We start from the raw sequence: 16376 nt of genomic DNA, 5'->3' as shown, positions 1-16376 counted from the left end.
CTAGAAAATGGAAATTAGTATGGCGAGAAGCATTTAGTTAGCTTATTAAGTATCATTATGTATAACTTATGCTTTAAATAAAGGAAGAAAAGGTGTATATATCTGGGCAAAATTCAATAGGAATAATGGCATGTGGAGAGTCACTGTTTCTGGAAATGGGTATGACACTAGGAGAGGGATAAAGAGGTGAGCATCAATGCATATTTTTATTCCTTAGCTCTGTGAGTTGACTTTCTTCAACACTCAGCATTACTCTCATAGTCCATAGTAACCTTTAAAAATTTCTTAAAATATTATTTAAACATATCTATTGAAGAACGATTTTAAAATATTTCCCCCACGGGGGGAGTATATGGAAACATTTTTGCTCAATGCAAAAGTATATACATAAACATAAAGAACATGTGAATTGTAAAAATGATGAGCAGGAAGATGAGTTCAAATCTAGATATGGTATCTGCTAGGTAGCATAAAAATACTCAAATGGAACCATCTTCAAGGTGGTTAGAAATTTAGACCTAAAGCACAGTAGAGGAGGGGAGGAGACCTGAAATCTGCAGGGTAAATGATCACCAATTCTTGAAGGCTTAAGATCCACTGGACACTGTGCTAAGTGCTTTACATGTGTTACATTATTTAAGTCTCATCATAAACATGAAAAGTGGACATCATTATTCCATTGAAACCTGAGAGAATAATTTTTAATTTAAAATTGATAAAATAAAATTTAAAAATTATAAAGTATAAATTAATTAAAATAAAATAATTTAAAAATCAACTAAGTAATACTATGGGTAGCATAAAGAAGTCAAAATAGCATGAGAGGTTACTTTTCAAAAAGCTAAGTTGTTAATGGGCAGAGATATAGGGAAGAGATACAAGAAAAATAAAATCAGTGACATTTTCCTCTAATTTTATTTTGAAAAATTTCAAACCTACAGAAAAGTTGATTTACACAGTTACTGAGCTTAATTTTTTTAAACAGTGTTAAACAACTGTTACTTTACCACATTTGCCTGTACCCAAATGTGTATTTCCTTCATGTGTGTGTTTGTCTTTATTATGTGTGTATATATGTGATATGATGTTATGACACTTTACCCATAACTACTTCTACATAAATATCAAAAGAACATTTCAGTGTTCCCATCATGGCTCAGTGGTTAACAAATCTGACTAGGAACCATGAGGTTGCAGGTTCAATCCCTGGCCTAAACTCAGTGGGTTAAGGATCTGGCATTGCCTTAAGCTGTGAGTGTAGGTCTCAGACACAGCTTGGATCCTGTATTGCTGTGTCTCTGGCATAGGTTGGCGGCTACAGCTCTGAATAGACCCCTAGCCTGGGAACCTCCATATGCCACGGGTGTGGCCCCAGAAAAGACAAAAATAATAATAAAAATTTAAAAAGAACATTTTCTTCAGGGTCATAATGTCATTATTATCACCAAGAAATTTAGTATCATCTAAAAAAATTCATATTAAAAATTGTTCCCAGTTATCCAAGCTAAATACTCTCCCATGTTCTCTCCTAGAAGGTTTTAACTAGTTTTGAGTTTTACATTTTGATCTGTAATCCACTTTAGCTAACTTGTGTAAAATGTGTAGAGCCTGTGTCTAGATATTTTGCATATAGAAATAAATTTGTTTCACCACATGTTTTATGAAAAGACCATTATTTACTCAATTGCCTTTGCTCCTTTGTCAAAGACCAAATATAACTGTATGGAGCTAGTCTAGGCTCTTTATTCTCTTTTCTTCAACCCCATGCCCATTCTTTGAGAACTACCATGCTATCTTGATTTCTGTAATTCTCTAGTAAGTCTTGAAATAAAGTAGTTCGAGACCTCCAACTTTATTCTTCATTATTGTGTTGGCTATTTGAGTTTTGTGCCTTTCCATACATACTTTAGAATCAGTTTGTCAAATATAAAGAACACTGCTCTGAAAATTCATGTAACTTTGTGTTTACACGTAAATACATGTTTATTAGTTTGGGTTTATAGCTAGCATCAGAGTTCTTTGATCAAATGGTAAATCTATTTTTAGCCTTTTCAAAATGTTTTATTTTATTTTAAATTTAATTTATTTTTCTTAATTGAAGAACAGTTCATTTACAATGCTGTGTTAGTTTCAGAAAAGTGATTCAGTTATATACACATAAATATCATTTTTTCAGATTCTTTTCCCCCACAGGTTGTTACAAATTGTTGAGTATAAATCCCTGTTCTCTACAGTCGGTCCTTGTTGCTTATCTATTTTATATATAGTAGTGAGAATATGTTAATCCTAAATTCTAATTTACATTTAGTCATTTGAAGAACTACTAGGCTGCTTTCTAAAGTAGCTGCTCCTTTGTATATTCCCAACAGCAGTGCCTGAGTGTTCCACTTTGCCACATTAGCAGCAGTACTTGTCATTGTCTTGTTTTTTATTATGTCCATTACAGTTCATGCAAGGTAGTTTCTCATTGTAGCTTAGATTGATTTCCTGAATGGCTAATAATATAAAGCATCTTGTATACTTTGGAACATATCTTCTTTGGAGAAATGGCTATTCAGAATCATTTGCCTTTTATAATGGCATAATTTGTTTCTTTATTAAGTTGTAAGTGTTCGTTACATTTTCTTGAGGTAAGTTTATTGTCAAATTATTGATGAAAAACCTATTGTATGAAAGAAGAAATCAAATATAAACAAAATTACCTCAAGACAAATGAAAATGGAAATGCAATATATTACAAAAATTGGAACTACACTTTTGGGACAAAGAAAAAGCAGTGCCAGTAAGGAAGTCCACAGTGATAAATGCTACTCTAAGAAACAAAAAAGATCAAAAAGAAACAAATGAGCCTATAGTATCAAAAAGAAACCAGAGAAAATGAACACAGATCAGGGTTACCAAAAGTAGAGGAAATAAAAATTACAGTGGAAATAAATGAAATAAAAGCTAGAAAGACCATAGAAAATATTAGTATACCTATTTTTTTAAAAGATAAATCTGACAAACTTTTAAAAATAGACAGAATTCATATAAATAAAATCAGAAATAAAAGAGGGGAAGTTTACAACTGATACTACAAAATACATAGGATTAGAAGAGACCAGAATGAGAAATTACACAAACAATGGGCAACAAAATGTGCAATCTAAAAGAAATGGATATATGTCTAGAAACATACATACCACCAAGACTGAATCATGAATAAATAGAACATCTGAACAGAGTAAATGTTAGGAAGGACACTGACTCAGTAACATAAAACCACCCAAGAAACAAAAGTCCAGAAACCGATGGCTAAACTGATGAATTCTTCCAAAGATTAAAAAATTTATCCTATGATGGAACATGATGGAAGATAATGTGAGAAAAACAATGTGTATATATATATGTGTGTGTGTGTGTGTGAGTGGGTCACTTTGTTGTACACTAGAAATTGACAGAACCAACCATAATGGAAAAATTAAAAATCATTAAAAAGTAAAAATAAAACTAAAGGAATTAATACCAATCCTTCTTAAACTCTTCCAAAAATAGATGTGGGAAAATATCCAAATTCATTTCACAAGGTCAGCATTACTCTGATACCAAAGTTAGACAATAACTGCACAAGGAAAGATTTAACAGAACAATATCCTCAATGATCATAGATGCAGAATTCTGCAACAAGAGATTAGCAATCTGACTTCAACAACATATTAAAAAGATCATATCCCATGGACAAGTAGAATTTATTCCAAGGGTGCAATGACGGCTCAACATTCAAAAACTAATCGATGTGATAGGCTCCATTAACAAAATAAAGGATAGAAATCATATAATCACCTCAATAGATGCATAGGAAAGGAGTTGACAAAATTTAACATCGATTTATGATAAAAACTAAATAAAGTGGGTATAGAGGAAGAGTATCTCAATGTAATAAATATAAGACAAGTCCATAGCTAAATGATATCCAACAATGAAAATCTGATTTTCCTCTGTCAATAGGATCAAGATAAGGATCACTTTTAATGAAGACAGTATCTGAAGTCTTAGCAACTGATTTAGAAAAAGAAAACTATCGGCCAATATCATTGATGAATATAGATGCAAAAATTCTCAACAAAATCTTAGCCAACCAAATCCAACAACATACCAAAAAAAATTATACACCATGACCAGGTTGGGTTCATCCCAGGTTCACAAGGATGCTTCAACATACGCAAATTAATCACCATCATACACCACATTAACAACAAAAAGGTCAAAAATCATATGATCATCTCAATAGATGCAGAAAAAGCATTTGACAAAGTTCAACATCCATTCATGATCAAGACCCTCACCAAAGTGGGTATAGAGAGAACATTCCTGAATATAATCAAAGCGATTTATGATAAACCCACAGCAAATATAATCCTCAATGGGGAAAAACTGAAAGCCTTCTCACTCAATTCTGGAACAAGACAGGGATGCCCACTCTCACCACTGCTCTTCAACATCGTTTTGGAAGTCCTAGCCACAGCAATTAGACAAACAAAGAAATCAAAGGCATCCATATAGGAAGAGAAGAGATCAAACTCTCACTGTATGCAGATGACATGATACTATACCTAGAAAACCCTAAGGACTCAACCCCAAAACTCTTGAACTGATTAATAAATTCAGCAAAGTGGCAGGATATAAGATTAACATTCAGAAGTCAGTTGCATTTCTGTATACCAGCAATGAAATATTAGAAAAGGAATACAAAAATACGATACCTTTTAAAATTGTACCTCACAAAATCAAATACCTCGGAATAAACCTGACCAAAGAGGTAAAGGACCTATATGCCGAGAACTATAAAACCTTAATCAAAGAAATCAAAGAAGATGTAAAGAAATGGAAAGATATTCCATGTTCCTGGATTGGGAAAATCAATATTGTGAAAATGGCCATACTACCCAAAGCAATCTACAGATTCAATGCAATCCCTATCAAATTACCCATGACATTTTTCACAGAACTAGAACAAACAATCCAAACATTTACATGGAACCACAAAAAACCCAGAATCGCCAAAGCAATCCTGAGAAACAAAAACCAAGCAGGAGGCATAACTCTCCCAGACTTCAAGAAATACTACAAAGCCACAGTCATCAAAACAGTGTGGTACTGGTATCAGAACAGACAGACAGACCAATGGAACAGAATAGAGAATCCGGAAATAAACCCTGACACCTATGGTCAATTAATCTTTGACAAGGGAGGCAAGAACATAAAATGGGAAAAGGAAAGTCTATTCAGCAAGCATTGCTGGGAAACCTGGACAGCTGCATGCAAAGCAATGAAACTAGAACACACCCTCACACCATGCACCAAAATAAACTCCAAATGGCTGAAAGACTTAAATATATGACAGGACACCATGAAACTCCCGGAAGAAAACATAGGCAAAACACTCTCTGACATCAACCTCACGAATATTTTCTCAGGTCAGTCTCCCAAAGCAATAGAAATTAGAGCAAAAATAAACCCATGGGACCTCATCAAACTGAAAAGCTTTTGCACAGCAAAGGAATCCAAAAAGAAAACAAAAAGACAACTTACAGAATGGGAGAAAACAGTTTCAAATGATGCAACTGACAAGGGCTTAATCTCCAGAATATATAAGCAACTTATACAACTCAACAGCAAAAAAACCAATCAATCAATGGAAAAATGGGCAAAAGACCTGAATAGACATTTCTCCAAAGAAGATATACAGATGACCAACAAACACATGAAAAAATGCTCAACATCGCTGATTATAAGAGAAATGCAAATCAAAACTACCATGAGCTACCACCTCACACCAGTCAGAATGGCCATCATTAATAAATCCACAAATAACAAGTGCTGGAGGGGCTGTGGAGAAAAGGGAACCCTCCTGCACTGCTGGTGGGAATGTAAACTGGTACAACCACTATGGAGAACAGTCTGGAGATACCTTAGAAATCTATACATAGAACTTCCATATGACCCCACAATCCCACTCTTGGGCATATATCCGGACAAAGCTCTACTTAAAAGAGACACATGCACCCGCATGTTCATTGCAGCACTATTCACAATAGCCAGGACATGGAAACAATCCAAATGTCCATCAACAGATGACTGGATTCAGAAGAGGTGGTATATATACACAATGGAATACTACTCAGCCATAAAAAAGGATGACATAATGCCATTTGCAGCAACATGGATGGAACTAGAGAATCTCATCCTGAGTGAAATGAGCCAGAAAGACAAAGGCAAATACCATATGATATCACTTATAACTGGAATCTAATATCCAGCACAAATGAACATCTCCTCAGAAAAGAAAATCATGGACTTGGAGAAGAGACTTGTGGTTGCCTGATGGGAGGGGGAGGGAGTGGGATGGATCGGGAGCTTGGGCTTATCAGACACAACTTAGAATAGATTTACAAGGAGATCCTGCTGAATAGCATTGAGACCTATGTCTAGAAACTCATGTTGCAACAGAAGAAAGTGGGGGGGAAAAACTGTAATTGCAATGTATACATGTAAGGATAACCTGACCCCCTTGCTGTACAGTGGGAAAATTAAAAAAAAAATTGAAAAAAAAAGAAAAAAAATGAAGATATCCAACTTGAAAGGCAGTAGCAAAAATGTCGTTATTTGTCTACACTGTTTGTAGATAGCGTGATATTTTATATAGAAAACACTAGAGACTCCAAAAAAGATATTTGAAGCAATAAGCAAATTCAGTAGAGTTGTGGGATACAAAATCAATATAGAAAAATCAGGTGAATGTCTATACACTATCAACAGACTAGAAGAATGAAAAATTAAGAAAAAATCTTATTTACACTTGTATCACACAATACATAGGATCAAATACCCAGAAAGAAATTACAAGCAAGTAGGTGAACGGCTTGTGAACTGGAAACTATAAAAAAAAATGATGAGAAGTGTTAAAGAAGACAAAAATGAATGGAAAATGCCCATAGTTATGGATCAGAAGTAGTAATATTGTTGAAATATCCATGACCCATAGCAATCTTCAGACTAACGCAATCACCATCAAAATTCCAACGGCATTTTTTTTTAAAATAGACAATAATAAAATGTGCATGGCACCAAATGGACACCAAGTATCCAAAGCAATCTTGACAAAGAACAAAGGTGGATATATCACGCTTCCTGATTACAAACTATATTCAAACTTAGAGTAATCAAAAAATCACAATAATGGGAGTTCCCGTCGTGGTGCAGTGGTTAACGAATCCGACTAGGAACCATGAGGTTGTGGGTTCCATCCTTGCCCTTGCTCAGTGGGTTAACGATCCGGCATTGCCATGAGCTGTGGTGTAGGTCGCAGACGCGGCTCGGATCCCGAGTTGCTGTGGCTCTGGCATAGGCTGGTGGCTCTGGCTCTGATTAGACCCCTAGCCTGGGAATCTCCACATGCTGCGGAAGCGGTCCAAGAAATAGCAAAAAAAAAAAAAAAATCACAGTAATGGCATAAAAGTAGCCACAAAGATCAATGAAAAAGAATTCAGAGTCCAGAAGCAAACCCATGCATTCATGATCAATTAATTTACAATAAAGCATCAAAATTTTTAAGACAGGTAAAACATGGTCTCTTTAATAAGTTGTTCTGGGAAAATTAGAAAGCAACAGAGTAAAGAATGAAAGTGGATCTCTATCTTACACCACACTCAAAAAAGAACTAAAAATGGCTTAAAGAATCAAAACTTGAAACCATAAAACTCCAAGAGAAAACAGTGGTAAGCACCTGCCTGATATTGGACATGATATTTTGTTTGGATTTGACAACAAAAGCAAAAATAAATAAGTAGGACTACATTAAACTACAAAAGTTCTGCATAGCAAGGAAGCCATGAACAAAAAATGAAAAGGCAACCTCCCAAATGGGAGAAAATATTTGCAAATCATATATCTGATAAGAGGTTTGTATACAAAACATAAAAAAAATAAAACCTCATACACCTCAACAGTGAAAAAACAATCTGATTATAAATGGGCAAAGGACTTAACAGATGTTTTCCCAAAGACATAACATATGGCTGAAGAAGACATATGTAAAAAGGTGTGCAAAATCACCAATCATCAGGGTAATGCAATTAAAGACCAAATGAGATATCATCTTGCACCTATTATCAAAATCCCAAGACAAGTATACGTGAGACTGAGGGAACAGGTATCACTTGTACCATGTTTTTGTGAATGTAAATTGGTGAAGCCACTATGGAAGAAGTATGATGATTCCTCAAAATTAACAATAGAATTACCATATCATCCAGAAATTCCACTTCTAGGTCAACTGGTTAATTATTTACCTCTTTCATTTGTGTTAAATTCATTGGACCCCCCCCATTCATAATTATTACATAAACATAATTTGTGTGCTTTTCTGTTCTCATAATTTCAATTTTTTACACAGCATTTTACTCAACTTGGATTCTTTTTATAATGTTGTGAAGTGCAAATTATAGCATTCTTATATATTACATTTACAGAAAAGCATATGTAACCAACTCTTCCCTTATTCATTGATTTCTTAAGCCTTCTTTTTGTTCATGCATGATCAGAGATTCATATGCACATACACAGAGAGGCTTATTTCACTTCTCTCTATTTTTCACAATAAAAAGCTGAGAGTCCCAATTCATACACTGGTATTTGGTAGGGAAAACAGAAATTTTAATTGTTGTTATATAAATAATAATAGGTGTTATGGTTGGGAAAGACTTATCTGCCTCTACCCAACCTAAATATTTTTATTTATTTATTTATTTTATTATTTTATGTTATTTTATTTATTATTTATCTTATTATATTATTATTTATATTTTATTATTTCTTTTATTATTCATTATTTAATTATTATATTATATTATATTATTATTTGTTTGTTTGTTTTTATTTATTATTTATAATTAATATTTTCTTATTATTAAATATTTTATTATTTATTTGTTTATTACATATATATATATACATTTTTTTTTTTGTCTTTTTGCCATTTTCTTGGGCCACTCCCACAGCATATGGAAGTTCCCAGGCTAGGGGTCCAATCGGAGCTATGGCCGCCAGGCTATATCAGAGCCACAGCAACACAGGATCCGAGCCATGTCTGCAAACTATACCACAGCTAATGGAAATGCCAGATCCTTAACCCACTGAGCAAAGCCAAGGATCGAACCCACAACCTCATGGTTCCTAGTCGGATTTGTTAACCACTGAGTCACAACAGGAACTCCTGTTTATTAAATATTTTATTTAGATTGGGTTGAGACAGAAGATCTCAACCAAGTCTCTATTCTAGTCTTCAAAATATTTCTTTTTAGGTGATTTCATCTATTTTTAATGACTTTTATTGGCATCAATATGAAGATGACCCAGAACAAATGTTTCCAGCTCTGACAACTTCCATAATCTCCAGGTTCATGAATCAAACTACCAAGAAGGACAGTTATTTGAATACTACAAAGACACCTCATTCAACATAGTCAAAAAGCAACTCTCAAATATTCCATCAAAAAATGTTTTCACCAGAGTTCCCTTCATGGCTCAGCAGTACCAAACCCATCTGGGATCCATAAGCATGCAAGTCTGATCCTTGCCTTTTTGCTCAGTGGTTAAAGGATCTGGTGTTGTTGCAAGCCATGGTGTAGGTCACAACATGGCTCATATCCCACGTTGCTGAGGCTGTGGCATAGGCCAGCAACTGTAGCTCTGATTCAACCCCAAGCCTGGAAACTTCCTATTTGCCTCTCTTTCCTTTATTTAAAAAAAGGGTATTTCTTTTTCCTTCACTATTCTCTACCTTTCCCTTTCTATCCTTTTCCTTATCCGTTTATTTCCATTTCATTTCTATTTCTTCCCTTCCTTTTTTATTCTTCACTCCAATCTCCTCTGCTCTTCTTCCTTCCCTTCATCTCTAGTTCCCTCTCTCCTCCCCATCACTCTTCTTTTTTCTTTCACTCTAAATATTTAAAGCTTGGATTTGGCATAGACAAGATGTTGGATTAGGAGGATTCAATCTCTCCTCCTTTCATTACATCACCTAAATTACAAGTAATTGCTGAACAACATCAACAAAATAGACTTGAAACTACCAAAAAAGATATCCTCTACGCAAAGACAAAGAATAAGTCACACTGAGGTGGTAGAAGAGGTACTTTCATGATCTAAGGAATACTATACCTTCCAGATGGGCAACACACAGAATAGAAAATAACTATATCACAGACACTCTTCCTTAGGAGTGAGAGTTCTGAACCCCACGTCAGGTTCCCCAGCCTAAGGGTCTGGCATTGGGAGGAGTAACCCTCAGAGCATTTGGCATTGAAAGGCAGCAGGGCTTCTGTGCAGGATTTCCACAAGACTCTGGGAACAGGGCTCTACTCCTGAAGAGTGTACACAGTGTTTCATGTTCACTGGATCACAGGGAAGAATAGGGATTCCACAAGAATCTGGGTTAGTCCTAACTGTGGGTCTTTAAGGGTCTTGAGGGAGAGCAGGAGGTAGTTGTGGCTCACTGTGGGGACAGCACACAGGAAGTTGAGGTCCTAGGCATAATTATTGCTGTGGGGTCCCCTAGAGGCTGCTCTTTTCGAAAAATCCAGCTCAATCCATTAGGGATGAGAAGCCCCAGGCCAAATAAAAAACAGGGTGTGAACAGAGCAACACCCATCAGCAAACAGACTGCCTAAAGTGCTTCTAGGCACACAGTCACCTCTAATAACACCCAGAGACATTCCTCACCCACCAGAGGAACACAAAATTAAAAAGCAGAGAAAGAATTCCCATCATGGCAAAGCGGAAATGAGTCCAACTAAGAACCATGAGGTTGCAGGTTTGATCACTGGCTTTTCTCAGTGGGTTAAGGATCCTGGGTTTGTGGCTGTGGTATAGGTCAGTAGCTGTAGCTATGATTTGATCCTCACCTGGGAACCTGTATATACCACAGGTGTGACCCAAAAAAAAAAAAAAAACGGCAGAGAAATATAGCCAGATGAAGGAACAAGGAAAAGACAGATTAAAAAAAATAAGCTAAATGAACTGTACATAAGCAAACACCATGAAAAAAACTTTAGAGTACTGGCAGTAAATCTGATCCAAGATCTCAGAAAAAAATCCTGGAGTCAAAGATCAATAACTTACAAGAAAAAGGGGAACACAGAAATAGAAGATTTAATGGTTAAACAAAAAGAAATGCAAAATACCATAAGTGAAATAGAAAATTCTCTACAAGGAGCCAACAGCAGAATAGAGGAGGCCAAAGAAAAAGTAAGCAAGGTGAAAGACAGACTGGTGGAAATCACTGATGCAGAAAATTAAAAAATAAAAAATAAAAGAGTGAAAATAAATGAGGACAGTCTAAGAGAACACTGGAACATCTTTAAACAACAAATGGCATAGCATTAAAAGGGGTGTGAGAAGGAGAAGGGAGAGAGAAAAGGCTGAAGGAAATATTTGAAGAGATAATAGTCCCAAAATTCCCTACCAAGGAAAAAGGAACATTCACTTAAATACAGGAAGCACAATGAATATAGAATAATATGAGGAGATGTTCATTTGTGCCACAGAAAAGAAAATCATGGACTTGGAAAACAGACTTGTGGCTGCCTGATGGGAGAGGAAGGGAGTGGGAGGGATCCGGAGCTTGGGATTATCAGACACAATTTAGAATAGATTTACAAGGAGATCCTGCCGAGTAGCATTGAGAACTATGTCTAGATACTCATGTTGCAACAGAACAAAGGGTGGGGAAAAATGTAAATGTAATGTATACATGTAAGGATAATTTGATCCCCTTGCTGTACAGTGGGAAAATAAAATTAAAAAAAGAATAATATGAGAAGGAACACACTTATATGATCAAAAGTAAAGACAAAGAGAAAATACTGAAATCAGCTAGGTAAAAGCAACATATAACATACAAGGGAATACCAATAAAGTTATCAGCTGATTTCTCATCACAAACTCTGCAGGCTAGAGGGGAATGGCATAATATACTTAAAGTGATGAAGGGAAAAAATCTTCAACCAAGAATACTCTAATCAGCAAGGCTCTCATTCATATTGGAAGGAAAATTTTCAAAGCTTTATAGACAAGCAAAAGCTGGGAGATTTCAGCATCACCAAACCAGCTTTACAACAATTCTACGGGAATACACTAGGTTGAAAATTAATGGCCACAACCAGAAAAAAGAAAACTACCAATGAGTGTATTCACCAGTAAAGGCAAACATGGAATAAAAATCATGCACACACAAATATGATACCAAAACCAGTAGTCTTGAGCAAAGGAGGGAACAAATGCAGAATACTGGAGAAGCATTTGCTATTATGAGACAACCAACCTAAATCAATTATGTGTGTGTGTGTATGTATGTGTATATATATATATATGACTCCTATATCAAAAACACACGGTAACTACAAACAACAAACTACAACAGAGACACACACAAATAAGAATAATGAATCCGAACACACCATTTAAAGATAGTCATCAAACCACAAGAGAAAAGAACAAAAGAAGAAAGAAAAATGACAAACCAAAAACAAATCCAAAACAGTAAACAAAATGGCAATAAAAACAACACATCAATAATTACCTTAAGCGGATATGGACTAAAAGACATAGAATAGCTGCATGGATGCAAAAACAAGACTCATATATATGCTGTCTATAAGACATGCACTTCAGTTCTAGGGACACATATAAACTGGAAGAAGATATTCCATGAAAACATTAATCAAAAGAAAGCATAAGTAGCAATACTCATATCAGACAATATAGACTTTAAAATAAAGATGGTGATAAGAGACAAAGGACTTCTCCTTTTTCATTTTTATTTTGTTTATTTGAGTTTTTTCTCTCCTCTTCATGGTGCCTCTAGCCAGATGTTTGTCAATTTTGATTACCTGTTGAAAGAACCAGCTCATGGTTTTATTGATTATTTCTATTGTTTTATTAATTTTTATTTTATTGATTTCCTCTTTGATCTTTATAACTTCCTTCCTTCTGCTGACTTTAGGTTTTGTTTGTTCTTCTTTTTCTATTCATTTAGGTGTTGGGATAAGCTCTCGATTTCAGCTTTTTCTTCTACTTTGAGGAAGGTCTGTATTGTTACAAATATCCTTCTGAGACATGAAAAGGGAGAAGTCACAACGGATACACAGAAAGACAAAAAACCATGAGAGAATACTGTGCACAATTGTATTGCAAGAAATTTGACAATCTAGCAGAAGTGGACAAGTTTTACAGACTTCCAGCCTGCAAAAACTGAATCAAGAAGAAATAGATCAACGGAACAGACAACAATCTTATGGTTACCAAAGGGTTATAGAGGGAATGTATAAATTAGGAGTTTAATATATATACACTACTACATAAAAAATAGATAAGTAAAAATGACCTACTGTTAGCACAGAGAATATTCAGTAAAAATCTCTACGGGAAAAGAATCTGAAAAAGAATGAATATCTGTATATGTATAACTGAATCACTTTCCTATACACTTGAAACAAATACAACACTGTAAATCAAATATACTCCAATATAAAATAAACACATTCATACATGCATACAAGGTACCTCATACTACAGAACCAAGAACCAATCACATTTTGAGGTCCTACCATATGTCCCACATGGGAATGTAAAGATACATGATTGTCTCTGTCTACTGGGAACTTAGAGTTTATTAAGGGAAAATTAATATATGGAAAATCATATCAGTAATCTCCCAGAACCTCCCATGGCACCACATAAAAGTCATTTCTTTGTGTTAAGAAGGGATATATGTAGAAATCCAAAGATAACATTTTTGTGTTATATCACTGCTATTGCTTATTGTACTTATAGCTTGATTTCCCCGTGCCAGTAACCAGAATGTGAGCAATGTTCAAACAGGTATTTCATTCTTTGGCACATACATATTTTTCCTTATTTGGGCTAGGTCTTGGACATGGGTTAGATACCAGATTGCAACAGGTGATGAGAAGATTAAAAATACTCAACTATATGTTAAAAAACAAACAAAAACAAATAGTAGGGCTGTTTATCCTGCAGCTTGGATGGCTGGAGAGCTCTTTCCTGTTTTGGAACCCAATCACAATTTGCATTCTTCTCCATTTGAACATATGTAGCTGTGTGTTACATCTTTTCCACTGTGTCAGACATTAGAAATATTTAGAAACAAATTTAAACAAGTTCTAGAGATGCTCCAACACATCACAAAGCTAGGATCTGAATAATATTCCATATACCACCACACTTCTTCTTCTGAATACGAGGTTATTTTATTTAGTTAATAATACTGTTAGCAGGAATAACATTTTGTAGTATTAATAAATACGTTCAAAAGTTAATGCCACTTCACTACTAAGTCATTATTAATTTGTACTTTCATATTTTATAATATATATAATATTTTAGCATAGCAGTAAATTCACCTATTCATAGGTATATATATATGTTTTATATATATAAAAACATACTCCCATTGATTTTTCCATATGAATATATAACAAAAATAGTCTGGAACTCTCATTTGGTGAGGCCACCAGAAGATGGAAAGTAGCTGAAATATCTAAGTAGATAAGATAATCTGGGGGAAGCTCTAGAATGAAAGGAGAGGCTAGTCAAGCACAGAACCTAGGGGAACACAAGCATTTTAAAGGCAAAGAGAGAAACCTAACCCAGCAGAAAAATCTGAGATGGAACAGTCAGGAAGACAGAAGCAGTGACTGTTACCGCAGAACCAGAAGTGAAGACGTTTGATAGGATACAACACCACAGATTGGTGTTTTTAAGATAAGTAGATATCCTTTGGAGTTGGCATTTAGTATTGGTTATGACCTTACTAATGGAAGGTCCAGGGAGTGGGCAGGGAAGGACCCAAATAGCACAGTTTCCAAACAGTTTTCCCAACCCCTTTATATTACCCGCAAGTTTCTCTTATATCATATGAGTAAGTAACATAATTTGCTAGCCACTTTTTAATTAGGTCTCACTATTTCAAGCCTCCAGGATTTTATCATATGCTTGCATTCTGTTGCTTCTTCTCCTCATGTGCTTCACCTATTATAATCCTCCTTATCCTGAAGGTTCATCTGAAATGATACTATCAATGAGGAAACTTTCTTCCTCCAGGTCTCTGTTCAATTCCTTTGCCATATTTTCATACAGAATATTTACAATTATTATATCATAGCCTGAACTACCTATGAGTTGGCAATACAAGTGTCTTTCACCCCATTAGATGATGAGCTTCTTGTCAAGAGCCATTTCTAAAACCTAAGCACTCCTTATCCTGTGCTTGTTCTACCCATGATCTCTCCCAACACCCCATATATTGTAAATAGTTGGTGAAGATTCAACAGAATTGAAATATTTTTAAGCAATCAAGAATTGAAATATTTTACAGCAATCAGGCTGTATTAAGAATCTAGCCCAGTTTGTTGTTAGAAGCCCAAAAGATGTATAAGGTGACTGGTGACTTAAAAATATTTAGCCAAGACTTTTACAGTCAAGATATACACAATTCACATTTGATAAAGTGGCAAATGCATTATAAAAGCAGGTAATTATCATGGAGAGCAGGAAAAGGAAAATCAATTCAACTTAAAGGACCTAGGGAAGTTCTTCAGGAGACCTCATTTGAGATCAAGGATAAACAGGATTGGGATGAAAGGGAGAAGACAGTGTTTTAGATGAAGAAACATGAGTAAATGTTGAAGCAGATGCACAAGGGAGCAGTGAAGGTATGTGCATGTCCAAGTGTCCTGAGGTGAGAGGAAGAAAGCAAGGTGAGAGGCAAGATACAGACTGCAGCATCTGAAATGAGAAAATAGGGAAAAACAACTTGTTCAAAAACTAATCAAAGGTGATTATAAATACTTGAGCAAGAGAGTATAGTCTTGTTTTCATTCATTGGACAAATACTTGTGGAGGACTACAAAGTGCTTCCTATTATTCAAGTGTTAGAAATACAGGAATGAATGTAACAGAGACATTTCTTCCCTCTTAACAAAGAGTGGACGGGGAAGGGAGTAACTGATTATAGATGTTCTGAAAATTAAAAATATGTCATATTGAAGAGTAATTACTAGAATAAAGGGAAGAATCAGCATAATAAAAACAAAGGCAGCTGGTGTGGACTTAAAATTAAGAACAATCTCAATAATTCATATGTGGGACTAAATAATAATACTAAGTTTCCAAAAAGGGTTATGTAAGACATGGAGCCAAACTGAACTCAGAGTGAAGAAGTGGTTAAAGATCCAGCATTGCCATGAGCTGTGGTGTAGGTCACAGGCGTGGATCTGGCATTGCTGTGGCTCTGGCATAGGCTGGCACTTACAGCT

This window comes from Sus scrofa, unplaced genomic scaffold, assembly GCF_000003025.6.
Source record: "Sus scrofa isolate TJ Tabasco breed Duroc unplaced genomic scaffold, Sscrofa11.1 Contig1815, whole genome shotgun sequence".
In the NCBI taxonomy this organism is placed as follows: domain Eukaryota; kingdom Metazoa; phylum Chordata; class Mammalia; order Artiodactyla; family Suidae; genus Sus; species Sus scrofa.
This window is presented reverse-complemented; position numbering follows the sequence as displayed.